We start from the raw sequence: 27,774 nt of genomic DNA on the forward strand, positions 1-27,774 counted from the left end.
TGGTGCTATTTCAACTTTGATGGGTGACATTTTTCAAAATAAAGAATAGAAAGAGAACAATGTGCCAATATGCTAGTAGGGACATATATATGAAGACCCAGCTACAGTAATGGTTGCTGAATTTAGTAGATAAAACTAGGAGGCCCAGCCACATTTGAATTTCCAGGGAATATCCAATACCTTTTTGGTGGAACTTTGTCCTAAACACTTCAATTCCTTCCTTCACTATCCTCAAGACAGGAAGACTTGCAGGGGACAAGTGGCCAGCCCAGGAGAGGCCCCATCTGGCAGCTCAGAAGCAGCTCAGGGAGGCTCTACAGAGGGCCAGTGAGTTCACCTTCTGGGCATTTCCCTGTGGAAGGAGAAGTGTGGCTTCTCATAATGGTACCCACAGTGCAAGGAACTTGGCCTAGAGGAGGGTGGTCCTGTAAGAGGCAGGGTCCCCACCCACGTGGAGTGCTGCTTCCTGCTCCTTCATGGCCAGCCAGGGGCTTGGATTGAAGCTCAGCCTGACACTACTGTAGTTGTAGGGGATCCCACCCCGGCTGGGATCTGGGGTTCTCCAATGGCTGGGGCAATGGGGAAAGGGGTCCACAAGGGACAAGGATGGTGGCTGAGTCTCGAGCAAGCAGGGGTGGGGTCGGGAAGCCTGCCTGGTTGTCACTGCACTCCAGCCCCCGCCCCCGCCCCTGCTGAAGTCCCTTGGGACCTTGGATGAGCACCGCGTGGGTGCCGAGCTCTAGGGGTCCCCCTGCATGTCCCCAGGCCTAGAGCCGCCCTGCGTCCCCTGCGTCCTGCACAGGGTCCCATGACATCCCTCACCATTGCCACCAGTGTTCCCATGAATCACGTGACACTTAAGGCGCCAATCTGCCCATGGGCAGAGTGACGGCTCAATAACAGAAAGGAGCCCAGATGGATTGCAAATACCTTTCATCTCAGCATTTTGGAGGCTGGGGAGGGAGGATTGAAAGTTGGAGGCCAGCCTCAGCAACTTAGAGAGGCCCTGAGCAACTCAGTGAGACCCTGGCTCTAAGTAAAATATAAAAAGGGCTGGGGACGGGGGGTCAGTGGGTAAGGGACCCTGGGTTCAGTACTTGTGCCAAAAAAAAAGCCCTTCCTCTCCTCTGTTCTCACTCCCACAGGGGCCCCTGGGAGCCGGCAGGAAGCTGGGATTGATGGGCCACCAAATCCCTTGCTGGGAGGCACCCAAGAGCCTGGGCCCAGCCGTGACAACCTCAACCACTTCCAGGGACCAGTCCCCTTCACATAAACATCACAACCATTTTTCAGGCTCAAGCTGAAACGGCGCAAAAATTGGGGGTGCTGACATGGCCGCTAGATGGCGTGTCAGTGCAACAAGATGTGACAAATCCTCTGCTCCCGCCCGGGCTTTGTCCTGCCCCTAATGGATGGAGACACTGCCCACCTTGAGCGATGCGTCACTCATCAACACTTCCTCTGGGAGAAGAATTTGGTCATCAGGCCCTTCAGCCACCCCACCTGCCCACCCAGGGCCACCTCTGCCCAGAGCCAGTGGACCACCTCGCTGACACCTGAGGAGCAGGAATGAGAAGACCCCTCTGGTCACAAGGGCATCTCTGTCTCAACCCACAGCTGGGGCCTGCTGTCACTGCGGCCTCTGGCCTGCTCCTGGGAAAGGTTGGGGCCTGGGTCAGATGAGGGGCCTGGGCGAAACCTGCCCTTAGAAGTCAAATCTGAAGATGTGCAGCGACCTCCAAATACCCAGGACTCAAGTGAAGCCAGTTCCACGCACCAAGGGAGGTGCTGTGGCCCAGGGTGCTCTGGGCTCTCATGGCCAGTCGGCTTCCATCTTTTTGGGGAGGGTATCAGGGATTGAACCCAGGGTCACTTAACCTCTGAGCCATATTCTCAGCCCTATTTTACATTCTATTTAGAGACAGGGTCTTGCTGAGTTGCTTAGGGCCCAGCTAAATTGTTCAGGCTGGCCTCCAATTGTGATCCTCCTGCCTCAGCCTCCAAAGCTGCTGGGATGACAGGCCGGCCCCACTGCACACGGCTTCTTGGAATTTTTTACAACCATGTGAGACCTGGGTTCAATGGCCAGTGCCACAAGGGGGGAACTTAGAATTTTAGAACAGTTTTAGATTTGCAGAGCAGTGTATTCCTGTGTGTCACCCATCATCCTTTGTATTTGGCACCTAGTCACCACCTGCACCACCATATTCCATTTTACCTAATGCCCCTTTTTCTGTTCTAAAATCCCAGCCAGGGGCCTTGGTATCCCATCTCTAGAGGCTTCTCTGGGCTGTGACCTTTTCTTCAATGGCCCTTGTTCTTGGTGACCTCAACAGTTTGGGGGAGGACACATAAGCTGCTCTGCTCATGTCCCTCAGCTGAGCTCATGGCCTGACTGGTACCCTAGGTGTGGGGAGTCCACCATGCCCTTGTGTCTGCAGATGTGCTTGCTGTGGATGTGTCCAGTTGGCGTTGAGTGCCAACTCCTGGCTGGCTCGAGGGGATGCTTCAGACCAGCATGGCCCTTCCTCTCCTGTCCACCTGTGGAGGGCAGTGTCCTGGGCCCAGTGGCTGCACATTTACCTCAGTGACTTGGAACCCGCAGGTAGCTGAGCCCAGCCCCCTGTTGACCAAGTTCCTGTGACATCAGCATGACTCGGGAAAGTCACTGCGCACTGGGTGACAATGCAGAACAACTCTCTCTGGTTGCTCAGGCTGGTCCATCTGGGCCATTGAGAGCCTTCTGTTGGCTCCTGGTCCCTTCAGCATATCCCCATCACTGACCATCTCAGAGTTAGAGGGCCACTGCATGAGTGGGAGGGGGCAGCCCCTGAAAGCTGGCCATTCCAGAAGGTTCCTCCCCAATAGGCCAAGCACAGTGTGCATGAGCACATGGAGGCGTTCCCCACACGGGCAAGATCTCAGATGCCAAGGTGTGGGGACATGGGACCGAGTGCATGAGGAGATGGTGGGCAGAGGTGGAGGTAAATCTCGGGATTCACACTGGCCCCACTGGCCCCTGCATCACAGTGAGCTTGTCCCAGGGCCTGACCTGAGAGAAATACCAACAGCACACAGTGGGGGACATAGAGGCACCCTTTCTGGGGACAGGGGCCAGAACTCACACCTTTGGCCTCGAGCCAGGCCATGTTGGAAGAAATATATATAACAATAGTAGATAATTAAGATATGGCCAGCTGGGTATGGTGGTCCACACCTGTCATCCCAGTGGCTTGGGAGGCTGAGGCAGGAGGATCGCTGGTTGGAGGCCAGCCTCTGCAACCCAGCAAGGCCCTGAGCAGCTCAGCGAGACCCTGTCTCTGAATAAAATTGTCCTTGTGTTTAATCCCAGTTATTCCTTGTCCCTAAAACCAGTTTAAAAGAGGGAGGGGGAGGGAGATGGAGGTGGAGGGGTGGTGTTGTCCAAATAACATTTAAGATTTTATTTAAAAACACCTCAGGGGAGGGAGGATTCCGCTAAAGCAATCCCAAAAGTTATAATTTAAAAAATGCTCTTCAGACATAACAGACAACATTTCAGACCTCACAGGTGAGGGGCAAGCCAGGCCTAGGCTATGCACGCTTCCCCTAGGGGGGACACAGTATCCCATGGACTGCCACATGGGTTCCTTCATGGACTTGTCCTGCTGGTCAGCCAGGATCTTAGCCGAGGATTTGGTGTCATACAAAAGGTCTTTGATCTCCTCCACATGCTCCTGCTCGATGCTGTTCTTCCCACTGATCTTCGCCAGCAGGTTGGCTGGGGTCAGCAGCTTCACCAAGGACCTGCAGTGGACAGTCGGGCCATCAGTCAAGCCGGGCTCAGAGGAAGTCCCCTGCAGGTCCAAGGGCAGCAGGACTCTGCCAGCTGGGCCCCCTCCAGGCTCTGGCTGGTTGTTGTGGAGCCAGCAAAGGACAGAGCTTCCATGACTGGGAACATCACAGTCATAGCCCCATCAGAGAGGCCACCAGCATGACATAAGTGCTAGTCCTCACATCCTAGACTAGAAATTCCCCAGGCCTTGTACAGTGGCTTCCCAAGGGCTCTTGAGGCTGAGGCAGGAGGATAGCAAGTTGGAGGCCAGCCTCAGAAACTTAGTGAGGTCCTGAGCAACTCATTAAGACCTTGCCTCTAAATAAAGTGCAGAAAAAGGGCTGAGGATGGGGCTCAGTGGTAGGGCGCCTGCCTAGCACTTGTGAGGCCCTGGATTTGCTCCTCAGCCCCATGGCACAATAAATCAACAAAATCAAGGTCCGGGTGTGTCTTCAGCTCAGAGAGGTTAAAAGTCAGTGAAGCCACTACCCAGCCAAGGTGGCTTAAGCTGTAGGCTCAGCTGGACCCCAGGTACATGTGGTGAGTGAGGAAATGGGTCACAGGCCTCGCAGACTGTTGGGGACACCCTCCCTTGTCTGAGAGCCCACTGTCCTCATGCATCTTGACAGGAACCAGGACCCAGGGGAGGGGCTGAGCTGGCGAGGCCCCCACGGAGCCCAGGCTCTGGCTCTGTCCATCTCCTGTCCCAGAGGATGGTGTCAGGATCAGTGACCTCCTGCAGAGGGAGTGTTAACTTCAGGACAAGGGGGACCCCTCTTGTCAATCTGACTTTCACAAGCCACCTCAGCCACTCAGCAGTCTAGGCCACAGTGTCCCAGGACTTGTCACACCTGGAAAACCAGAGACAGCCTAAGCCCTGGGCAGCCTCCTCCTGGGCCCAAGAGGCCACCACCTCACCTCAGAGTGGTCCTGATGCCAGTCTCCCCCAGGTGGTTGAGCGCCTCCTCACTGATGTCGATACCCTCCATATGGGCTCGGATCTTAATTATCGTTCAGAGGAGAAAAAAACATGATCAACAGTGACCAGACCCAAGGCACAGTGGCACACGCTTATAATCTCAGCATTAGGAGGGTGAGGCAGGAGGATCACAGGGTGGAGGCCAGCCTCTGCAACTTAGCGAGACCCTGAGCAACTCAGTGAGACACTGTCTCCAAATAAAATAGAAAAATGGCTAGGGAGGGGTCTCAGGGGTTAAGTGACCCTGGGTTCAATCCCTGTACCAAAAAAAAAAAAAAAGTGACAGGGCCCAAATGTCCCCTTTATATACAGTGCTTTAAAATGACTCTGTGCAGCATCTCATGCTGCTGGACTGGGGAGCAGGAGGCTGGCTGTATCCTCCAGAGGACCCGGGCCACCTGCACAGCCAGTGTCTGGCTCACTGACTAAATAGTACCTGGTGTCCCCCTCTGTCCCTGCACCCTGGCCCACAAGGCTCCAGCCTCCTTCCACAGCCTGGGACCGAGAGGAGCCATTTTTATTTGCCAGGTGAACGTGATAGTCCAATAAATCAGAAAGTGTCCCCAGGATCTGGCAGCCTGCATGGCATCAGTGGGGCCATGTCATCTGTCATGGTGACACCTATCACTGTTCCCGCGGGGACTAGGTGTTAAAGGCCAGGTAATCAGGTGGCGTGTGGTGTGGCCGAGATCACTGGGGCTTCAAGCCTCATACACAACAGTGATTTGTCACTCTGGTAGCTCCATAAACAAGGTCTCAAATAGTCCTGGCTTCAATTACAGCCATCAAAACACTACAAGGGTGGAGGTGCAGGGACCAGGGACACCCAGTCCTCCCTGCAGCCTTCATGAGAGGTGCTGGGACAGTCCAAGCCTGCCCACTGACTGTCCAGAGGGACAGAGCTAGGGATCCAGGGAGGCCGGGCATGCTGGGGCCTGCACACAGAAGAGGCCTTGCGAGACCAGCAAGGTGGGGTCCAGGTGACCAGGACAGCGTGCACCCCAGGAAGCAACCCTCTAAGCAGGCCACCACTGCTACAAGGTGCCCCAGCAATGCCCTTCAGCTGGGCTCAGAGAACAGGCCTGTCATCCCAGCACTTGGGAGGCCGGGGCAGGAGGATCATGAGTTCAAAGCCAGTCTCAGAAAAAGTGAGGCCCTGAGTAGCTTAGTGAGACCCTGTCTCTGAATCAAAGTCAGAACAGGGCTGGAGACAGGCTCCGAGTCGAAGGTCCTGGTTCAGTCCCTGTTTTTTATTCTCTCCCTCAAACTTAACCAAAGGGGGTTAAAAGTGAGAACAGGCAAGACCCAGCGGAACGGAGGCTCTGGGACACTGGACAATGTCCCTGTAACCAACCCACCCTGCAGATAAGGGGACAGAGCCTCTGGGTAACAGGAGCTGCCCAGGGTGGTGAGGGGCTGGCAGTGAAGGAGGGAGCGGACAGCGGCAGGGGCACACCTGCTTCATCTCCTGCTGTGAGTAGAGCAGGGTGTGGGTGATCATCCCGCAGTCCAGCAGGTCCAGGGGGATCCTGTGGGGAGAGGGGATATCCTCGGTGCCTCTGTGAAGGCCAAGAAGAGTCCCATCACCTATGCTTGTCTGAGACAAGACACTGGACACTTGGAACTGGGAAGGGGGCACTGACAGCCACAGAGAGTGAGGGGGTGACCCAAGGAAAGCAGAGCCAGGGACAGGTAATATACTGACCCTCAAGTGGCCCCAGAGAACCCCTATTTGGTTGATTTTGTTTGGTGCTGGGAGGCTCCACCACGGAGCCCCAGATCCAGCCCTTTTTAATTTTTGTTTAGACACAGGATCTCACTGGGTTGCTTAGGGCCTTGCTGATGCTGGCCTCCAACTCATGATCCTCTTGCCTCAGTCTCCTCAGCCTTCTGAGCCTCTGGAATTACAGGTGTATGCCACTGCTCCTGGCTGGACAATGATGTATTAAATATGAGGCCAAAAACACACACACACAAAAAGCAAATAAACTGCAATTCTTGTTTTTTGTATATGTATGTGTTGCTGGTGCTGGAACCCAGGGCCTCAGGCATGCTGGGCAAGCACTCTTCCACTGAGCCACATACACCTCCAGCACAATCAACTGGAATTTTAAGTCAAAATTCAGAACTCCTTTACGTCAAAGACCCTGTTCAAACACTGAAAAGACTCCTCAAAGAATAAAAGATACTTACACATCAAACACATGGAAAAGGTCTAGTATCCACAATATATAAAGAGCTCTTACAATTCAATAATAAGAAGATAACATGAATAAAAAAGGGCCAAACATACAAAGAGATATTTCTTCAAAGATATACAAATAGCCAGTAAAACACAAAAAATCCAGTCTCGCTGGTCCTTGGCAAATGCAAATCAAGTGAGAGGCCACCGCACACCCACCAGGACATCTACAGTGGACAGTAACAGATGTCAAGTGGCACGTGGAAAAACCAAGACCCTCAGACATTCCTGGTAGAAGTGTGGCAATAAAGCCATCCTTCTGGCAGTTCCTTGGAAGGTCAGAGGTGCCATGTGACACAGCAGCTCCACCCCTCCACACAGACACAAAAGAAAGAAACTGCAGTCCCCACACATCTGTGGCAGCGTCACTCCGACAGCCAAACCACCCAACATCAAGTGCACAGATCCATGAGCTGGTGAAGGCCCCATGCAGTGGGTGCTCCTCAACCACGGGGGATTCAAGGGCCTGGAGGACAGGGGTGAAGCCTGTCAGTCACACCCCACCCACAGCCACAAAAGGCTAAGGGACAGAAAGCAGCCTCCCACTGCCTGAGGTCGGGGTGATGGATGGGACACAGCAGCAGAGGGGCTGTGAACAGCTAACGGGGATGGGGGTTGCAGCATTCTAAAACAGACTGTGGTGGCAGTTTTGCAATTTTGTAGACACACTAAGTGCTACTGGAGTTTTCCAGGGTGTAGGAGCTGCATCTCCAGAGGCTGTTTCAAAGCCTCACCTGGGACCAAGCCACAGGCTCCCACTGAGACCAGGCCACATCACTGCCTATGGCCTGACGCCTATGGCCTGGAGCTGGCCTAGCACGGGAGGCACTGGGCTCCCTGCTTAGCCCCACACAGAAGGAAATGAGGAGGCCAAGACTGCCATCCATACTCACCACCTAAGACTTTTTAATAAGACTGGATGATGCAGAGGCCCACCCCTGTCATCTCAGCAGCTTGGGAGGCTGAGGCAGGAGGATCGTAGCTGGAGGGCAGCCTCAGCAAAATCAAGGTGCTAAATAAGCAGCTCAGTGAGACTCTGTCTCTAAATGCATTGGGTGGGGGGTGGGCCTTGAAGCCAGGTGTTGCTGGGGCGGACAATTGCTGGCTCTGTACTGGGCAGGTCCCCAAGTCAGGGCAGTCCCACGGGCTCTCAGCACGTCCCACTGCCCCTGAGGGCCCACGTGGAAAGCCAGGAGAAGAAGCCCTCAGCCAACACTGTCCCTTCTCTCCCTGACCCTCATGAGTCCCGGGGTCAGACGTGGGTCTGCAGGGCAGGGAGCTGGAAGGTCCCCTTGGGAGCAGCCTGTGGGCAGCAGGTCAGGAGTCGCCCACAGTGTGCCCATGTCCCAGATACTCCTCAGCCCCTGCCCCAACCCTATCTTGCCCAGAACCCCGGCTCCTGGCCCAGTCCAGGCTTGGTCACAGCCCAGCCTGCCTCTGGGCTGCGCACTCCCTGGACACCAGGTCACAGCCCATGGTCCTGGGGTTGGGGGGCAGCAGCCACGTCCCTCAGGGCTGCTCAACCACAACCCAGGGACTAGGTACCAGAGTCCTGTTCTGGAGACCACGTGGCTCCATCCCCACAGGCAGATTCTCAGGTAAGAGCCACCTTCCCTTGGAGCTTTCTCTGTGGCTCAGAGCAGCACCCTCTGAAGACACCTTCTGGCCAGGCCAGGGATCCTGGGGGGGCTGTGAGCAGGGCTCCCCAGCAGGGGGGCCATATATCCATGTGGAGCCCTCGGCCAGCCAGGCAGGACCCAGATAGGGGACCCAGCGAGGGGACCCAGTGAGGGGGACCCAGTGAGGGGATCCAGTAAGGGGACCCAGTGAAGGGACTCCTACAGTAACAGGTGGTGGCTGCAGGGCCCCCAGCTCCTAATGCCACCCAGGGTGCCCTGAGCTCCCCCAGCAGCTGGCCAGGCTGACACCAGCTGTCCCTAAGGCTGCGGTAGGCACTTTCACCCTGATCTTGTTCAGTCACATCAGGGGACTTGGGGGGACCACACAATGCTGCCCATGAGCCTGGGTCATTGGCTCAGATCCCAAGGGCAAGGGAGAAGCCAGTGGCAGGGACCCGTGGGTTGCCTGGTGCTTTGGTCCCCTAGCTCCTGAGATGGTGCTTCTCATCGAGAGCCACTGAATTTCCCACTGTCTGTCACTCAGCAGCCAGTCTGGGCAAATGGGGGGTCATTTCTGGCTGCAGCTGTACTGAGACACTTGGACCACAGGGTTTTTTTCTAATTCCTACCTCAGCATGCATTCTCAGGGACTCGTCTCCATGGCCCTCGGCTGCTGGGGTGGAAGAGGCCCTCCTGCCAACTGCACTGAGCAGGCCCAGGCCCAGCTCCTGTTGAACCAGGAAGACAGAAAACCCTGAGGGCGCAACCTGCCCACTGAGCCGCTGGGTCTGAGGGGAGGCCGGGAGGCCTCCAGCACAGGGGCCCAGGGAGGAATGTCCCCCAGCTGTGGAGCAGATAGCAGGGCCACTGTGCTAAAGATGTGTCCAAGCTATTCTGCACCAGACCCCCCTCTCCCCCGGCCTGGAGCAGCTATACTCAAAGGCAGGCTGAGGCCAGGCAAGTGCCAGAGGCCCCACTGTGTATCCAGAAAGGTCTTACTGTCCTTACTGGTTTTGTTCCTGGAGAGACCTGCATTCTCCTCAGTATTTAGAGCAGCTCAACTCACAGTAGCCAAGCTACAGAACCAGCCTAGGTGCCCCCCAGCAGATGGACAAATAAAGAAACTGTGGTCCCTATACATAGTGGAATATTACTCAGCCATAAAGAAGAATGAAATGATGGCATTTGAAGGTCAATGGATGGAGCTGGAGAGGATCCTTCTGAGTAAGTAAGCCAATTCCAAAAAACAAAGGCTAATTGTCCTCTCTGACATGCAGATGCTGACTCATAATAGGGGAGAAGAGAATAGAATTTCATTGGATGAGACAAAGGGACGGGAGGGGAGGGACTGGGGGAGACAGGGGGATGAATGGACATCACTTTCCCATGTTCATATAGGAACACAACCAGGGACACCCCACAGCAGGGTAAGCCAAGGAATGAAAATCACACCCCTTGTAGGTGACATGTGGGATGCATGCTGCTGTCATAGGGAGCTAAGAAGAAGAAATTCAGAGACAAACCTCTGTTCCCACCTATGACAAGGGACAAGGTGTGATGTCATTCAGTGTCCTCATTAAAGATGAAGTAGGCTCTGCTGGCCTCTGGGAGCCAGTGTGAGGATGCTGATACTCAGGTCACCAGAGTGGCCCCACCTCCTCAAGCCTTTGCTCCCCAGAGGAATGTCGAGCCTCAGAAGCTCATGGAGACCCTGCCCATCAGGGACAGGTCAGGTGCAGCCTTCAGTCCCCCTGATGTCTCCTCCCAGGAGTAACATGCACTCCCTTCATTCCATCCTGACTTGTGACATCATGGGTGGGGACAGACCTGGGGAGCAGGGACAGCCGGCAGCACCTACCTGATAACACAATTGCCTCCTTTGGAGGCAAAAATCACGATGGGGGTGATGGAAGATTCCAGAGCTTGGTACAGGGGGGTGAAGCCCTCGATGTCCAGCATATGCACCTCGTCCACGAACAGCATGCTGAGGACCAGCTCGGACACTCCCTGGTTTATATACTTGTTCACCACCTTGTTGATCTCGCCTCGGACAGGGTCCCAGCCAGTGGGGAAAATGTCACCTGCTCTATTCTCCCCACCTCAGTTCCCTCCAGACCCAACCCTGCAGCCTGATTCTCCTACTGGCTCTCTGACCCCAGGCTGGATACTGGACCCATTCCAGGTTTGGTGTCATCATTTGAAAACAAGAATGCCAGGTGTTGTGGCACATGCATATAACCCCAGCAGCCTGGGAGGTTGAGGCAGGAGGATTGCAAATTGGAGGCCAGCCTCAGCAACTTAGTAAGGCCCTGAGCAACTCAGTTGTGACCCTGTCTCTGAATAAAATACAGAATAGGGCTGGGGACAGGGCTCAGGGGTCAAGAGCCACTGAGTTGAATCCCTGTACCCTCATCTAGAAAAAAAGAAAACAGGCATCATTTCCCCCAAATGCCACATAAAGCCTTCTGTGGAGCTGTATGTGGTGCAGTGTCCAGGAGCTGCCCCATCTAGCCCAAAGCCTGATGCCAAGACACTCCACTTGGGAGCCCCAGGGAGATGTGTTTTCATACACAGATTCTCCTCTGCTGCACTCAATCAAGGAGCTCTTTTCAAGCCCTGTGTGATAATGCTCAGGTTAATGAACTTTCCATCAAGTGAAGTTAGAATCCTCTCCCCAGGAAACCTGAGCAAGAAGGGTCAGAGCAGGCCCAGCCTCGGCCCCAGAACCATCAGCCCCTGCAGAACAGCAGACCCACCTCAGGTCCTAGCCCTCACCTTCCAAACCAGGGCGCCCTGTTATCAGGATGGAGCTGTTCCCAAAGAACCAGGATCTGAGGCCTGTCCTCACCCAGAGCCATGATGCAGGGCTGTCAAAACCAATTTCAGAGAAGGATCTGCTATTGGCAACTCATGGAGGAGCTTAGGCTGCTGCAAAGCCTCAAGGCAACAGTGGATTCATGTTGAACTTATATTTTCAGGGAGTAAAGTGGTAATGCGCCCGAGAAGGACATAAAATTGGGGAAGAGCCAGGCACAATGGCACATGCCTGTCATCCCAGCAGCTGGGGAGGCTGAGGCAGGAGGATCACAAGTTGGAGGCCAGCCTCAGCAACCTAGCAAGGGCCTAAGCAACTCAGCCAGGCCCTGTCTCTAAATAAAAAATAAGAGTGCTGGGAAGGTGCTCAGTGGTCGAGGGCCCCCAAGTTCAATCACCAGCATAAAAAAAAAAAAAAAAAAAAAAGTCCACAAAGGAGCAAGGAAGACCCACTGCCTGGTGTCAAAATTGGTACCTTTCTGGGACCTCAAAGGAAGCAGATGCTCGCCTCAGCGGGGCCAGGGCACACAGTGTGGTCACGGCTTCTAAAGGGAGTGAAGACTCAGAGCCGCTCAGTGGGGTGCGCTTAGAGCCAGGAGCACGTCAGAGACAGGGCCTCAACTCGGCTCCGGGCTCAGGCTTTGCCATGTGTCCTCCCTGTGATCTCTGTCTTCTTTGGCTTTATCAACTTGCCCATATGGACAGGACGTCTTGTCGCCCCTGTAGGAGAGGACTTTCTAAGGCAGCTACCAAAGCCCATCCTCCTGCCTCCTTCGGGTCCCTGATGTCACTCAACTTGGAATCCTGAGGTGGACAGGCCCAGCACAGCTCCCCTGGAAAGGCTGAGGGGCTCCTGAACTCAGAGGGATGCCATCAAGGTTTCCCCTGACCTGCAAGAATCAAGCAGAGTCGTGCGTGGTGGCACGTGTCTTTAAAAATCCTGGAAATTTGGGAGGCTGAGACAGGAGGACTGCAAGTTAGAGGCCAGCCACAGAAACTTAGTGAGGTCCTGAGCAACTCAGCAAGACCCTGTCTCTAAATAAAATATAAAAAAGGCTGCGGTCCTGGCTCCATGTGTAAGCACCCCTGGGGTTTAAGCTTCAGTACAAAAACAAACAAACAAACAAAAAAAAAAACCTCCGGCCAGATAGGAAGAATCTCCAATCCCAAGAGTCTCTGGCTTCTCCCAGGCAAAGCTCCAAGGGACAAAAAGCAAAATCAGATTCCCAGCAGAAAGCCTGTTCCTGGTTGGGAGGAGGAGGCCCCATCAGGATGAAGAGCAAACCTGACTCTCTGTCCAGCAGGGCCCAGAGCAGCGCCAGCTGGGAGCTGGAGGACTCGGGGCTTGGGCTCTGCAAAGGCCAGAGCCTCCGTGAGGCTGTCTGAAGCCCTGTGAAGGCTCCCACCAGAAACCCCCAGCCCGGGTTGGAGAGCAGCCCCCAGCAGGCTGGCAGGCAGCCAGGGGCAGACAATGCCCAGAGATCAGCCATGACAGCATCTGGACATTGGGACAAAGGGGCCAAAACTCATGTTGTGCTCATTGCTGAGCCTCCCAGAGGGCCGCCAGGAGGACAGCACAGCCCTGGCCACTGGTTCCCAGGGCCTTGGGCATGCTCTGGACCAGCAGGGCCTGTCCCTGGTGCCTGGTGTGGGCCACGTCCAGGTCATGCAATGTCCCGTCCTAGATGACCTCCTTCTTCTTGTGCATGTTGTCCTTGGGCAGGGCATGTCCTCCTTGGCCTCCAGGGTGAACTCTGTGGCCTAGGAGTCGCACCTGCCCTGCCTCTGCCAGCAGACCATGGGGCACCGGGACCACACAGAACTCAGTGACAGAAAGGTCCCTGCTGCCCACTGAGGGCCCCCAATGGTGCCCTCCACCTGATCCCCGCAGCCTGGTGCCACGCTGGGCTCACAGACCCGCCTGGGCAACCCTTGAGACTTTCTGGAAGATTCTCTCCCCTTTCTTTTCACTCCTGATAAAGGAGCATCCAGGGGACTCACTGGAGCCGGGGGCCCAGGCTCTTCTAGGTGGTGATTTATGGGTGACACGAGACCTTAGACTCATCCATGAACCAGGGAGGTGCAGCCACCATGGGACACAGCAGCAGATAGAGGAGGAGCCACCTGGTGCTCTCCCCAGGCTCAGGACTCAGGGAGGGACACCAGGGAGATAAGGAAAGATGGAACACTCAGCCTGGTGCAGCAGGAAGGGACGAAGGCTGTCTGGTCCCTGTCCCCCACAGGGTTTGGGTCTTGAACACTCTGCCTGCTGAAGTCACAAGGAGAGGAAGACAGAGAAAAGCCAAGGTGACTTAGGTAAAGGGACAGCTGCTGACCTTCCCCCACCCACCCCCGCTGAGCAAAGTGACATCCTGGTCACCCAGGTCTCCCTCTGGCAGACCCTCAGGAGTGGAGCTGTCTCTGGGGAGCATACCTTCACAGCCCCACTGTTGGCCTCCATGTAGATGACGTCCCTGGCCTCCACTCACTTCTGAAGACTTTCAAAAATGCTGGGGTTCAGCAAAAACCAAACCAAACCAGACAAAGGGGGACTCAGACCACCATGATGCATGTTCCAGTTCCTTCTGACCCCGGGGGAAGGCACCTTTCTGTAAGAGACCTGAGGGGCCAGGCACAGCAGTGCACACCTGTCATCCCAGGGACTCAGGAGGCTGAGGCAGGAGGATCACCAAGTTGGAGGCCAGCCTCAGCAACTTAGCAAGGGGAGACTCTCTCAAAACAATACAAAGCAAAATAAAAAGGGCAGGCTTCTGGCTCCCTGCTTAAGCACTATGGGTTCAGTTCACAGGACTAAACACAAGAGAGAGACAGATAGACAGACAGACACCTGAGGTAGCCAGTGACAGTAGGAGTGGGGGGTATGATGGTATGTGGCAGGACACAAGAGCCTGGACTGGGGGGCTAGCACACCAGGAGGTGAACCTGAGGGTGACTGTGTCTGCCTGCAGGGGACAAGAGAAGGTCACCACTACTCCTCTTTGCCTTGACTTCAGGGGATGCAAAGTGGTAGGAGCATTCTCACAGTGACCCAGCTGCCCTTAGAGGGGACATATGTCCATGGCCATGCCCCATGGCACCTGCCAGGAGCACAACTACAGCTCCAGCCCTTGGGTTAGGGACACCAGAGCTTCCTGCTTAGCCATTTGAGGCTGCATTTGACGTGGCCCATGATTCCGGCTCTCTGGGCCTTGGTCTCCTCCTCTATGTGACAGTACCCAAAAGCACCCACAGAGGAGTCCAGCTCAGAAGGGGAAACAAAAGTTGGAATCCCCTCAAACTGTCTGGGTCAGGAGGCTGAGGAAGGAGGATCACCAAGGTGGAGGCCAGTCTAGACCACATAGCTAGGCCCTGGGGCTGGGGCACAGCTCAGTGGCAGAGCACTAGTTCACTATGGCCAGGGCCCTGGGTTTGAGCCCCCGGGGCTGTGCACATACATCTCAGGGTGATACTGCTATATGGGGCCTTGCTCTTCCCCAGGGGTGTGCACTGGGCAAGGACAGCAGCCTCTGCAGGACCCAGCTGGCAGACAGGTCCTGAGGCTAAGCTTCCAGAGCAGCTGCTACAGACAGCCACCCTGTGGAAACACACCTGAGCTCTGTCCCAGACAGAGTCCAGATTCAAAGGGGGATGGCGGTGGGCACGACACAGCCTAACATCCACTGCAGGGCTCCCTCGGCAGGAGGGGGCCCCCAAAAGGCCAATCTAGAGACAAAGTCGGTATGTGGTGGCCAAAGGCCAGGGGGAGGGACAGCAGGTGGCCATTCATGGGAATGAGGTCCCTTGGAAGGTCACCTTTGTTTTGGAAGACAATTTTACTCTTCTCCATTAGGCTCTTTTTTTGAGACGCTGGTCAAAGCAGACCGATGGATGGCTCAAGTTTCCACTGTGTTCCTGTGTCCTCTCTCCAACGTGAAAGAGGACAATTTTTCTCTTTTCCTCTCAGGCACTTTTATACCGTTGATTTTCCAGATGAACTGGCTCAAGGTTTCATTCCTGAGAAAGGGCCACCTTCTCAGAACCTCATTAATCCAGGTGGACAGGATGTGATGAGGGATTAAAGAGAGAGAGAGAGAGGTTTGCGGAGCCAAGCTCCTGAGATGAATGTTAGACCAGGACGCAAGAAAAGACCACTGACTCCAATTAAAATCTAATTAAAGCAAGCTTATTATTTTGACCGGCCAGGCTGCCTTTCCCTCCCCAAACCGCGGGAACAAGACAGCAACCCCACCTTTCCTACAGCCCAGCTTTATAGCCCAGAAAGTTACACAAAGGGGGGTTACAGATGACGGAACTCTGACGAGCATCACACTAATGGTAGTTTACATTTTTTTTTTTTTTTGCTGGCCCCAACATCAGAATTTATGAGGACCATTAGAGCCTCAGAGAGGGTTGTTGTCTGGCCAGGGAAGGCCAATATTTGTGAGGTGTCACTAAGTTTCAGAGAGGACTGCTGTCTGGTCAGAGAGCCAGGCATGGGTGAGTTCAAGGCACGGGCAGGCCTTCCAAGCAGTTTCAGAATTTGCAGTAATTTATAGTAAAGCCGAAATTATCTTTTCATGGCTTTGTGGCAATATGCCTCCCAATTTTAAGAAAAGATCAGGTTGGGTCTATCAATGAAGGCCCTGTTGGAAAACAGAAAAATAGCCCTTGGGGGAAGTGATATTTTCATGATCTCCATACAGCAGTGACCAAGAAACTACCTCAGAGAATCAAAGAACCATAAAATTATAAAAGGGGGAAAGATGGAGAGATTCTATGGTGGATGGAGAGTGGTCTAGATATGAAAAACTGAGCCCCAGAGAGCTCAGAGGACTCACAGGGGTCACCGAGCACCACAGGACTTGCAGTCACCCTGCCCCTCAGCCAGCAGTGGACGCAGGATGACTGTGGAGCCTCTTCCTGAGCCTGAGGCCTTGATCTGGAAAACAGGGAAAATTAGATTCACAGTTCCTGCACACACGGGCACACAACTGCCAGGAGCCACAGGTAAAATACCTCCCCAAGCCCGCAGCAGGGGACCTATCTATGTAGCAGGGGACAGGTACAGAGCTAGTGTGAGTCAATCATAACAACAGTGGATGAGTAAAAACATTATGAAAAAGAAAGAAAAAAGAAACAAAATTATGTCCACTTTGACTTTTGGGGGAGGTGAGGGGGCAGTATTGGGAATTGAACTGAGGGTTGACTTACACCTGAGCCCCATCCCGAGCCACATTTTTTATCTTATTTAGAGACAGGCTCTCCCTGAGCTGCTCAGGGCCCTGACTAAGTTGATGAGGCTGGCCTCCACCTTGTGATCCTCCTGCCTCAGCCTCCTGAGCGGCTGGGATGGCAGGTGTGCTCCACTGTGCATGGCTGGCCAATGGTCATCATGTGTGTGATGAGATGGCAGAAGCAATTTCTTGACTTAACCACACAACTCCCAGGAGCAATGAGAAAAGAAAGAGCTACCTCATGAAGGGACCTATGTCAAAGCCCTCTATGTCCCTTTATACTACACAGTGTTATCCTGAGTGTCCCATATGGCATCAGCAGTGCAGAGGCCAAGGAAAAAGGGACACAGAGGTCACACCACCTGCCCAGTGCCACAGTGCTGAGGACAAGACTCAGGACGGACTCCCCTTGAGCTGCTTGTTGCTCTTGGCTGTCTTGATCCCTATGATCACGAGGCTGATGGTCTTGCCATAGCCGCCCATGGGGTTCTCAGTCTCACATGGTGTCAGCTTGGTCACCTCCCCCTCGTAGACCTCCTTGGCCTCCTTTATCCGCAGCCCTTGGAGGGACTGCCAATGGGGACACAGTGAGAAATGGGACCATCCTTCTCTCCACATCATCCCCTCCCCACCAACAACCTTCTTACCTCAAACTGCCACAGCACAAGAACTGACAAGTCACCCTCCAGTACAACCCAGAGACACCATCATGAGTGGAGAGCAACACTACAGGGAGCGGTGGCCCATGCCTGTCATCCCAGCTCGGGAGGCCAAGACAGGATTACGGTGAGCTGGAGACCAGCCTCAGCAACTCAGTGAGGCCCTGATCAACTCAGTGAGACCCTGTCTCCAAATAAATTCAAAACAGGGCTGGGAGGTGGCTCAGTGGTTAGGTGCTCTGGGTTCAATCCCTGGTGCCCCACCTCAAAAAAAAAAAAAAAAAAAAAAAAGGAGAGCTGAGAGCCACTGCTCTCCTTACAAATGGGGAGACCACAAAGGACTTCTGCTGGCAGGTGGCCATCGGGCTCCCTGTGAGCTGATATGGAAATGTCCCAAAGGCAGAGACATGGCCACAGGATCAGACACTCAGGCCACTTCCCACTGTTCAAGGGGGGTGTTATCTTATCACACCATCCCTTGCCTTCTCTTCTCCAGAAAACCCAACAGGACAAGAACACTCAAGACAGGAAGCTAAAGGCCAGCTCTCCTCTGTGATCTACCTGAGAGCCTATAAATGGGGCTTTTAAAAAACACCCAAAAGAGAAGCCACATTCTGTGTTTGATGAACCAAATTCCCAGCTCCCAAACCCCAAGACAAACTTCCCAAAAAAAGCCCAGAGCAGCTGTGCACACCTCGTGTCCCAGCAGCTCAGAGGCTGAGGCTGGAGGATCATGGGTTAGAGGCCAGCCTCCACAACACTGAGGCCCTGAGCAACTCAGGGAGACTCTGACTCTAAATAAAATGCAAAATAGGGCTGGGGATGGGGCTCAGGGTTTGAGGGCCCCTGGGTTAAATCCGTGGTACAAAAAAAAAAAAAAAAAAAAAAAGAAAGAAAGAAAGAAAAAATAAATTTCCCAGAAAACATGAAGGTATCAGAAAACTCTGTCAAGCTTGGAAAATTCTGGGCTTTTAAGCCTACTTTGATTTTTTAATAGAACATTTTCTATTCTTCAAAGAGGAAATTCCTCCAAATGGAATGCCTGCCCATACTTACTGTCAGGGGACAGTGACATGAAATTTCTCCAGGAGGGGAAGGAAGGCATCCCCATCTTTCAGCCACTTATATTTGTCTAGAAGTTTCTCGGTGGTGACCAGAAGACAGGGGAAGGCCCAGTGGACCATGGGCCCAGCTGGTGGCCAAGAGAGGGGCTGCAGGCGCTGTCTCTGGCCACGACAGCACAAAGGACATGGGTTTTATCTACTGGCTTGGGTTTCTAAGTCCCTGACAGAGTCCTTTATCACATTAAGGGAGTGGCATACATGGGGACAGCTGACCTTCTCTCCCTCCCTCTGCAGCTTCTCAGGAAGTCAAATGTGCAGGGACAGAAGGCTCCTGTCTGAGGGGAGGTTACAGCTTGCCCTTTCATTCTGTGGCAGGATCTAGAAATTTCTCTCACCTGCTACCATCAAAAGCACCTGCTGTGTCCCCCACCACCCAACCCCAGGGGCCACTCCCATCAAATGTGCCTGGTGACCTCTACTTTTTCAAGTTTTAAAGCATTTCAGTTCCTGCTGAGCCATTGAAACAGAAGCAACTGTGTGAAGGCCAGTTTTATCAGATTTTTGTCTCACAAAAATGGGGTTTTTAAATTTTTTTTTAAGTTGTAGATGGACACAATTTCTTTATTTTTTTTTAATTTTTATTCTTATGTGGTGCTGAGGATTGAACCCAGGGCCCTACACATGCTAGGTGGGTGCTCTACCACTGAGCCCCTGCTCCAGCCCAGAAAAATGGTGTTTTTGTTTTTGTTTTTTTTTTTTAAATTTAAGTTCTTAAAAATAATAATGTTCAGGTATTTGAAAGGTTGTCCTATCTTACTGGTCACAATTTTTTGGTTCTTTTTGGTACCAGGAATGGAACTCAGGGGCCCTAAACCCCTGAGCCCCATCCCCAGTCCCTTTTATATTTTATTTAGAGACAAGGACTCACTGAGTTGTTCAGGGTCTGGCTAAGTTGCTGAGGCTGGCCTCCCACTTGCTATCCTCCTGCCTCAGCCTCCTGAGCTATTGGAATATGGTTCATATATTTAATTAATGAGTTAAATAAAGTCACTGGCACATGTTTAAATAAGGAAAAGAAAGCCAGGCACCATAGCACACATCTGTAGCCATAATTACTCAGCATACTGAGGCAAGAGGAAGGTTTAAACCCAGGAGTTCCAGGTCTGCCTGGGAAACATAGTGAGACCCTTAAAAATAGGAAATGAAAAGGGAAAAGAAAAAGAAAAATGAAGAAAAAACAATAGAGAGAAAAATTTTAAACGTAAAACCCAGGTGTGATTGTATACACGTATAATCTCAGAAGCTTAGGAGGCTGAGGCAGGAAGATTGAGAGTTGGAGGCCAGTCTCATTAACTTTGTGAGACCCTGTCTCTAAAAGAAATATAAAAAGAGCTGGAGATGGGGCTCAGGGGTTAAATGCCCCTGGGTTCAATCCAATCCCTGGTACTAAAATATAAAAATAAAAAGCCTAAGTTCAATGTGACACAAAGCTTAGCTTCGGGGCAGAAGTTCAGAATTAGAAATCTTCAGTTCAGCATTATTGTCACACAGGGGCTGGGGATGGCTCAGAGGCCATAGTCCCAAAAGAGAGAAAGGGAGAGCGAGAGCGAGAGCGAGAGCGAGAGCGAGAGCGAGAGCGAGAGAGAGAGAGAGAGAGAGAGCGAGAGCGCCCCATAGTTGAGTGCTTACAGGGACCTGCTGGGGAAGATCAAGAGGCAGAGTCAGTCCCCCAGAGAGGCACCACAGGAAGACAGAGTGCCAGCCACCAGGAAATCAGATGGCTGTGGGGGGTAATGAGGGTCCCATGACATCTCTCCACTTCCAAATGCTGCACCCTCCCACTGCATTTTCTTTCTTTCAGCATTAAACCAAAAGCTCCCCAAGTAGACTTCTTAGTCTTTTTTATTTATTTATTTATTTATTTATTTATTTATTTATTTATTTATTTATTATTTATTTATCTGGGTACCAGGGATGGAACCCAGGGGCCCTTGACCACCGAGCCCCATCCCCAGCCCTTTTTATCTTTTATTTAGAGACAGAGTCTTGCTGAGTTGCTCAGGGCCTCACTAAATTGCTGAGGCTGGCCTCCAACTTGTGATCCTCCTACCTCAGCCTCCCAAGCTGCTGGGATGGCTGGCTACTCTTGACTGTCTTGTCAAACAGCCTCAAAAGAACACGAGCATTTTTAGATGAAAGGATTCAAATAACTGGAGAAGCAACAGCCATCTGTCACACCGACGTGACACTCACCGATGGCCCTGTGGAAATACTTCATCAGCACCTCTGTCTTCTTGATCTCCATGGAGTAAACTTTGCTCTCCACCATGGGGCAGAAAGGCACTTTACTCCCCAGCTCCTGAGCAATCACCAGGGCCAGGGCTGTCTACAAGGCAAGAAAGGAAAGGTTTTCATTTTATAGTCTTGAAAACATAATTCAAAGCCATGTATAAAAAAATTTTTCAAGGGGCTGGGGATGTGGCTCAAGTGGTAGCAGGCTTGCCTGTCATGCGTGCAGCCCGGGTTTGATCCTCAGCACCACATACAAACAAAGATGTTGTACCACTGATAACTAAAAAATAAATATTAAAAAAAATTATTCAAGAGGCTGAACATGGTGTCACACACTTGTGATCCCTGAGTCTCAGGAGGCTGAAGCAGGAGGATGTCAAGGTGGAGGCCAGCCTTAGCCAGTTAGCAAGGCCCTGAGCAACTCAGTGAGACCTTGTCTCTAAATAAAATATAAAAGGGTTGGGGATAGGGCTCATGGGGTAAGCGCCCCTGGGTTCAATCCCTGGGACCAAAATGAATAAATAAATAAATAAATAAATAAATAAATAACACTAACAAATCAGGAAGGCTTTATTACATGACCTTCATTTTATGTTAAAAGGCTAGCAAACAGTGGATGATACATGAAGCCAAATCTGGAGGAGTGGGTTGGTCTGCACAAGCTCCCCCTGACTGTGCCCTATGGTCAACTATAAATTGATGCTCAGTACCCTAACTTCGGTTGGCAGATGCTAAAGAGAACCAGATGGAACAGACATCTCATCAAATAACAAGTTATGGAAAGCAAATGCTCTCAAGTGGGCCCAGGACTGGGAAATGACATGGCCTCTGAGTGCCATTTTATCCTTCCTCATCTCAAAACAAGAATGAGGTCATACCCCAGGTGTGCGGGCCACACAGAGCCTCCTGAGTTGCTGAGGGCCTAACTAAGTTGCTGAGGCTGGCCTCCAACTTTTGATCCTCTTGCCTCAGCCTCCCAAGCTGCTGAGACAAGGCCAACTGTCTCAGTTGTCCCAGGGAAGGTTCCTCTTAGATTTTCTTTTCAATGCCCTTTTGGTGACACCTCTGAGCAGCCGACCTGGGGGACAATCAGCGAACACTGTTGGGCAAAATCCACTAGCCCATGGGGCAGAGGCTGGTTCTAGTTTTGATATTCTCTCTGTTTTCCAGTGCGGTCTTGAGCACACAGTAGTACTAATGCTGCATGACTTCTCCTGGTGAATTAAAATACTGTTTAGATTACAAGGAGCCAACTCGCTGCCCACAGGATGGTTTGGTTGGGACCACGTAGTCTTAGATGTGCCTTTAAACTTGGCTTTTTTTGGGGGGAATTGAACCCAGGGACACTCAACCCCTGAGCCCCATCCCCAGCCCTATTGGGTATTTTATTTAGAGACAGGGTCTCCCTGAGTTTCTGAGGGCCTCACTTTTACTGAGGCTGGCCTCAAACTTGTTATTCTCCTGCCTCAGCCTCCCGAGCCAGCCACTGGGATTAAAGGCATGTGCCACTGTAAGGGTCCGGCAAACGTTGGAGGAAGAGACCTCCAAGAGACCAGCTCATGCAACAGCAAAAGGGGATTTATTGAGGATCCAATCCAGCGCGCTGGGGCTCCAGGCTCACTCAACAAGGGAGAACGGCCCAGAGCCCCGAGAAGGGGTTGAGAAGTGCTTAAGTACACTTTTTGGGGAGGGTGGGGGCTTTGCATACATCAGAGCAAATCATCATGAGGCACGGGAAAATCGAACAACAACTCTTGAACATGATTAGTACATTCATTGGCGGGAACAGGTATGGCAGGAAGCGGGGGTACATTCAAACTGATTAGTTTGGGCCCTGAATGCCTACTTGCCAAACTGCACAGGGTCGAGGTTATTTATCTACTGGACAGTCCCGGGAATTGTTTTAACAGCTACAGGAATTTCAGGTTTTGGGTGTAGCATAGGAACTTAACAATACCTGGTCCTTTACATTTTAACTCAGGCTTTGCAGCTTAGAAACTTTACAACACCCGGTCTTTTACACTTTAACTTCAATTTCTTTTACTCTTACACCACTGTGCCCAGCTCTTGCAATTTTTTGAACCCTAGGAACTTTCGTGTAGAAATCTAGCTATTTGGTTTCTTTTGGGAAACCTGATCTGGACACAGTGGCCCTCTTTTAGTGACAGGGCACCACATCCTTGGGCTTGAGCCAGTCACATTGCTTACCTCACTGCCCGAATGCTTAGGCACCTGAGTTTGGAAGCCCAAAGCATGTGTTCTAATAGCAAAGGGAAAATGTCTAGGACAGAAGACAGAGGGATGCAATTCCAACACCATGAGGCCCAGGGGAGGCCACAGGCAGCTCTGCCCACCTGTTTTATTTTAATGGTTCTGGGAATGAAACCCAGAGGCTTGTATGTGCCAGGAAGCTGCTCCACCACTGAGCCCCAGGCCCAGCATTTTTTTTATTTAGAGATAGGGTCTCACTGAGCTGCTGAGGCTGGCCTCCACCTTGAGATCCTCCTGCCTCAGCCTCCCGAGTTGCTGGGTTTACAAGTGTGAGCCACTGTGCCTGGTTTTCATGTCCACCTTCTACCCAGAATGTCTCTTCCCTGTTCTTTCACAGTCCCCAACTCCCCATTCTCAGTTTCCAGTGTCAAAGAGAGTGACCACGTCCCACTGAACAGCATCCCTGCCTCCCTCCACCTAATACTGAAGGGGTGACCATTACCCTTCCATTCAAATAGGACCAAGACTTGGTTAAGAATGGCTCCATTTCTGTCCAGCTTTCTCCAATTAAAAAGCTTATGGAAGGGGCTGGGCTGGGGCTGGGGCTGGGGCTCAGTGTTGGAGCACTCACTGTTAGACCAGGATGCAAGAAAAGACCACTGACTCCAATTAAAATCAAATTAAAGCAAGCTTATTATTTTGACGGGCCAGGCTGCCTCTCCCTCCCCAAAATGGCAGGAACAAGACAGCAACCCCACCTTTCCTACAGCCCAGCTTTATATCCCAGAAAGTTACACAAAAGGGGGGTTACAGATAACAGAACTCTGACAAGCATCACACTAATGGTAGTTTACATTTTTTTTTTTTTTGCTGGCCCCAACATCAGAATTTATGAGGACTATTAGAGCCTCAGAGAGGATCGTTGTCTGGCCAGGGAAGGCCAATATTTATGAGGTGTCACTAAAGTTTCAGAGAGGGCTGCTTTCTGGTCAGGGAGCCAGGCATGGGTGAGTTCAAGGCACGGGCAGGCATTCCAAGCAGGTTCAGAATTTGCAGTAATTTATAGTAAAGCCAAAATTATCTTTTCATGGCTTTGTGGCAATATGGCTCCCAATTTTAATAAAAGATCAGGTTGGGTCTATCATCACCTAGCATGTGCAGGGCCCTGGGTTTCACCCTCAGCACCACATAAAAATAAATAAAAGGTATTGTGTCCAACTACAACTAAAAAATATATATTATTAAAAAAAAAAAAAAACTCATGGAAGAAAAGCACATATACCTACCATTTCCTATGGAGCTATATAGATCTCACTGATCTTCCCATAGTTTGTCATCTTGAAAGTCTAACTTGTATTTTTTTAATATTTTAATATTATCAGGCCTCCCAGCTGATCAATCAACACCCACGAAGATGCATCCCAGACCTCTATCTATTTTTGAACAGGGTCGCATTATTTATATTTATTTTTAATTTTTTTTTTCCTTTGGAACAAGTTTAATTTTGTTCCAGCCCTAAATTAGGGGAAGAACATAAATCTTAAAAAATGCTCAAAAATCAAGCCATTATAAAGTTAAGCACTCCTCCCCTTAGCAATAAATATTGAACTGTTATAGGTGACTGAACAAATATAACTGATTTAGGTATGGATGGATACAACACAATGCCTTTATCTTTATGTGGTTCTGAGGATCCAACCCGGGTCCCGCTCATGCTAGGTGAGCCCTCTACTGCTGAGCCACAATCCCAGCTCACTAACTTGTAATTTATGGATTAAGAAACTGAGAGCTGGGTGTGGGGGTGCACACCTGTCATCCCAGCAGCTTGGGAGGCTGAAGTGGGAGGATGGCTAGTTGGAGGCCAGCCTCAGCAACTTAGCAAGGCCATAAGCAACTCAGGGAGTCCTTGTCTCTAAATAAAATATAAAAAGGGCTGGGGATGGGGCTCGGGGTTAAGCATCTCTGAGTTAGATCCCTGGTAGCCCCCCCTAAAAAAAAAGGATTTCTCAGTCTTTCCTCTGTTTTGGGGGACAGCCTTGCAGTGCAGGTTGCTTGGCAGCATTGCTGGCCTCTAACACTAGAGTCCCCCCACCATGTTTTGAAAACCACAAGAGATGACTCTCCAGATACTGGCTAATATCTTCTGGGGGGCAAAACCAGCCCAGGTTGAAAATCAATGCAGAGCTAATCTCACCTAGCTGGAATTCCAGAAAGAGCACACAGAGAATAGGAACAGCTCACAGCTCAGGGATTCAGAGCTGGCGAGTGTCCACACTAAGACACCAAACAGTGAGACTCAGAAAGCCCTGTAGACATCAAGAAAGGGAAATCAGGGGAGGGCGCCCTATACAAATGTACCTCCAAAACATCCAGAAAGAAAGATTCCAACCCAGAAAATCAGACTTCTTAAGAGCCACACTGGAAGACCAAAAGTACCAAATAACACTGAGAAAAACAGCACTTAAGGAAACAGCTATCATGCTGGTGCTGTGGCACAGGCCTGTCATCCCAGGGGCTAGAGAGGCTGAGGCAGGAGGATCACGAGTTGGAGGCCAGCCTCAGCAAAATTGAAGCCCTAAGCAACTAAGTGAGACTCTGTCTCTAAATAAAATGCAAAAAGAACTGAGGATGGGGCTCAGGGTTCGAGAGCTCCTGGGTTCGATTCATGGGGTTCAATTCTTAGTAAGCCCCCCCTAAAAAAAAATGGAATACGACTTTGAATAGCAAATGTTCCTGTAACTGCACACTGTATGGCATTCCAGCCTCAAAAACCTTCCCCCAGACACAGGACTTCTTCATCCACCATCAGTCACCAACACAACACACCCTGGCAAATCCACATGTACAACTTCAAAATTAGAATTCAAGCTTTTATTTCACAGCTGATTGTGTTTCTGCTTCTGAAAAGTCAGCCTGCCCCAGACCTCCCAGATGATCAATCAATACCCACCATGACACAGCCCAGACCTTTAAGGTGTTTATTTTTGAACAGGGTCACATTAAGTCACTTAGAGCCTGGTAAAACTGCTGAGGCTGACCTCCAACATGTGATCCTTTTGTCTCAGCATCCAGAGTCACTGAAATGACAGGCAAGGGCCACCACACCTGGTAAGAGCCCACTTCTTTACATACAAGAGCACAGGCTCCAACTCTCCTGTGCCAAGAGGCCCTTCCAGAGAACAAGCCATGCCCAGACCAGGAGTTCTGGGAAGCCTGAGGATCTGGTCAATCCCCTTGTATCCCAACAAGCTCCACTGTGTGTCCGTTTTGTCCCCTGGAAAGCCCAACTGTGAAAGGGAATTATCAAACCCTCTGCCCAATTCCAGCATTTAAAATCAGTCAGCAGTTTGAAGCTCAGACTCAACTGAGCCATTTTGTGCCATCAGGAGACTTCCTGTTTCTCTGCCCAGAAAACACTAGAAGCCCCTTGAAGATCAAAAGCACCTTTCTGTTATTTGTCAATCAAGCCCATAGCCAAAATAGTGGTGGGCGAAGTTTGCATTCGAAAAAATACTGGTTGACTCATTTTTACCCCTCCAATAATGTGCCAAAGAAGATTTTTAAATATTTTTTAATTGTGTATGGACATAATATCTTTCTTTTAATTTTTTAGATATTTATTTTTTAGTTGTAGTTGGACACAATAACTTTATTTCACTTATTTATTTTTATGTGGTGCTGAGAATCGAACCCAGGGTCCCACACGTGCGAGGTGAGTACTCTACTACTGAGCCACAGCCACAGCCCATCGCAAATTTTTATGAGGCCCTGGACCAACAGAAACGGATTTTCAGCTGGGTGCGGTGGTGCACACCTATAATCCTACCGCTCAGGAGGCTGAGGCAGGAGGATCACAAGTTGGAGGCCAGCCTCAGCAAGTTAGCAAGGCCCTCAGCAACTTTAGTGAGACCCTGGATCTAAATAAAATACAAAAAAGGGAAGTGACTCAGTGGCTGAGTGCCCCCAAGTTCAACCACTGATTTAAGAAAAAAAGAAAGAAAGAAAAGAAAAGAAAAGAAAAGAAAAGAAGAGATGCATTTTCCAAGCAAAGGAGACTTGAAAGAGTTCAAGGACCATCCCAATGACCAGACCCCTCTCAGGACTTTCCCCACCCTCTGGCCAGGATGATTTTCATTCTAGAAGTATGAGTTTGAGATCAGATTCCTTTCTTAAACAAACATGTGACCCAGGTCGCTAAACAAAGACTAGTTAAGATGTAAATTCCATTTGGCTTCATGAGGATCCAAGTGAGGATCCTCCTCTTGGGCAGCAGAAATCAATGAGAACACAAGGACATTTCCAGTCCCCAGAGGTCCCGCCCACAGCACAGCTCTTCCTGCCATCTTCTTGCTTTTGATGAACTCTACTATGACACCACATGCCTGCAGCACAGATGGGAGAAATGGTCACTATTACTGTGTTTCAGTGGGGAAAAAAAATGCAGTCCCTGGTCCAAATGATACACAGACTCATCCAACCAACCCTGAGCGCCAGCACCCTCCAGGCACAGCTCTGGGTGCCCCGACAGTGAAGGCGAGAGAGAAAAGTCTGCCTGGAACAGTGGCCCACACCTGTGATCCCAGGGACTCGGGAGGCTGAGGCAGGAGGATGTCAGTTCAAAACCAGCCTCAGCCAAAGTGAGGCCCTGAGCAACTCAGAGAGACCCTGTCTCTAAATAAAATGCAAAATAGGGCTTGGAAGGGGCTCAGGGGTCTAGGGCTCCCGAGTTCAATCCCTGGCAACCCCCACCCCAAACAAAGAGACATAGACAAGAAACCAGAGGTGTTGAGGGCCACAGCCTAGTAGGGATGACTCATGACATTCTGCCAGAAGGGAGTGGTGGTTG

The 27,774-nt window shown here is 51.3% G+C and overlaps 1 pseudogene; it reads right to left on the reverse strand.

Annotated features, from left to right (window-relative positions):
* Positions 1-409: 409 nt before the first annotated feature.
* Positions 410-27,304, reverse strand: LOC124092024 (ruvB-like 1; annotated as a pseudogene).
* Between the last annotated feature and the right edge of the window lie 470 nt (positions 27,305-27,774).

This window comes from Marmota monax, unplaced genomic scaffold (genome assembly GCF_021218885.2).
Source record: "Marmota monax isolate L192 unplaced genomic scaffold, Marmota_monax_Labrador192_F-V1.1 WCK01_AAM20220418_F8-fsc00508, whole genome shotgun sequence".
Classification (NCBI taxonomy): Eukaryota; Metazoa; Chordata; class Mammalia; order Rodentia; family Sciuridae; genus Marmota; species Marmota monax.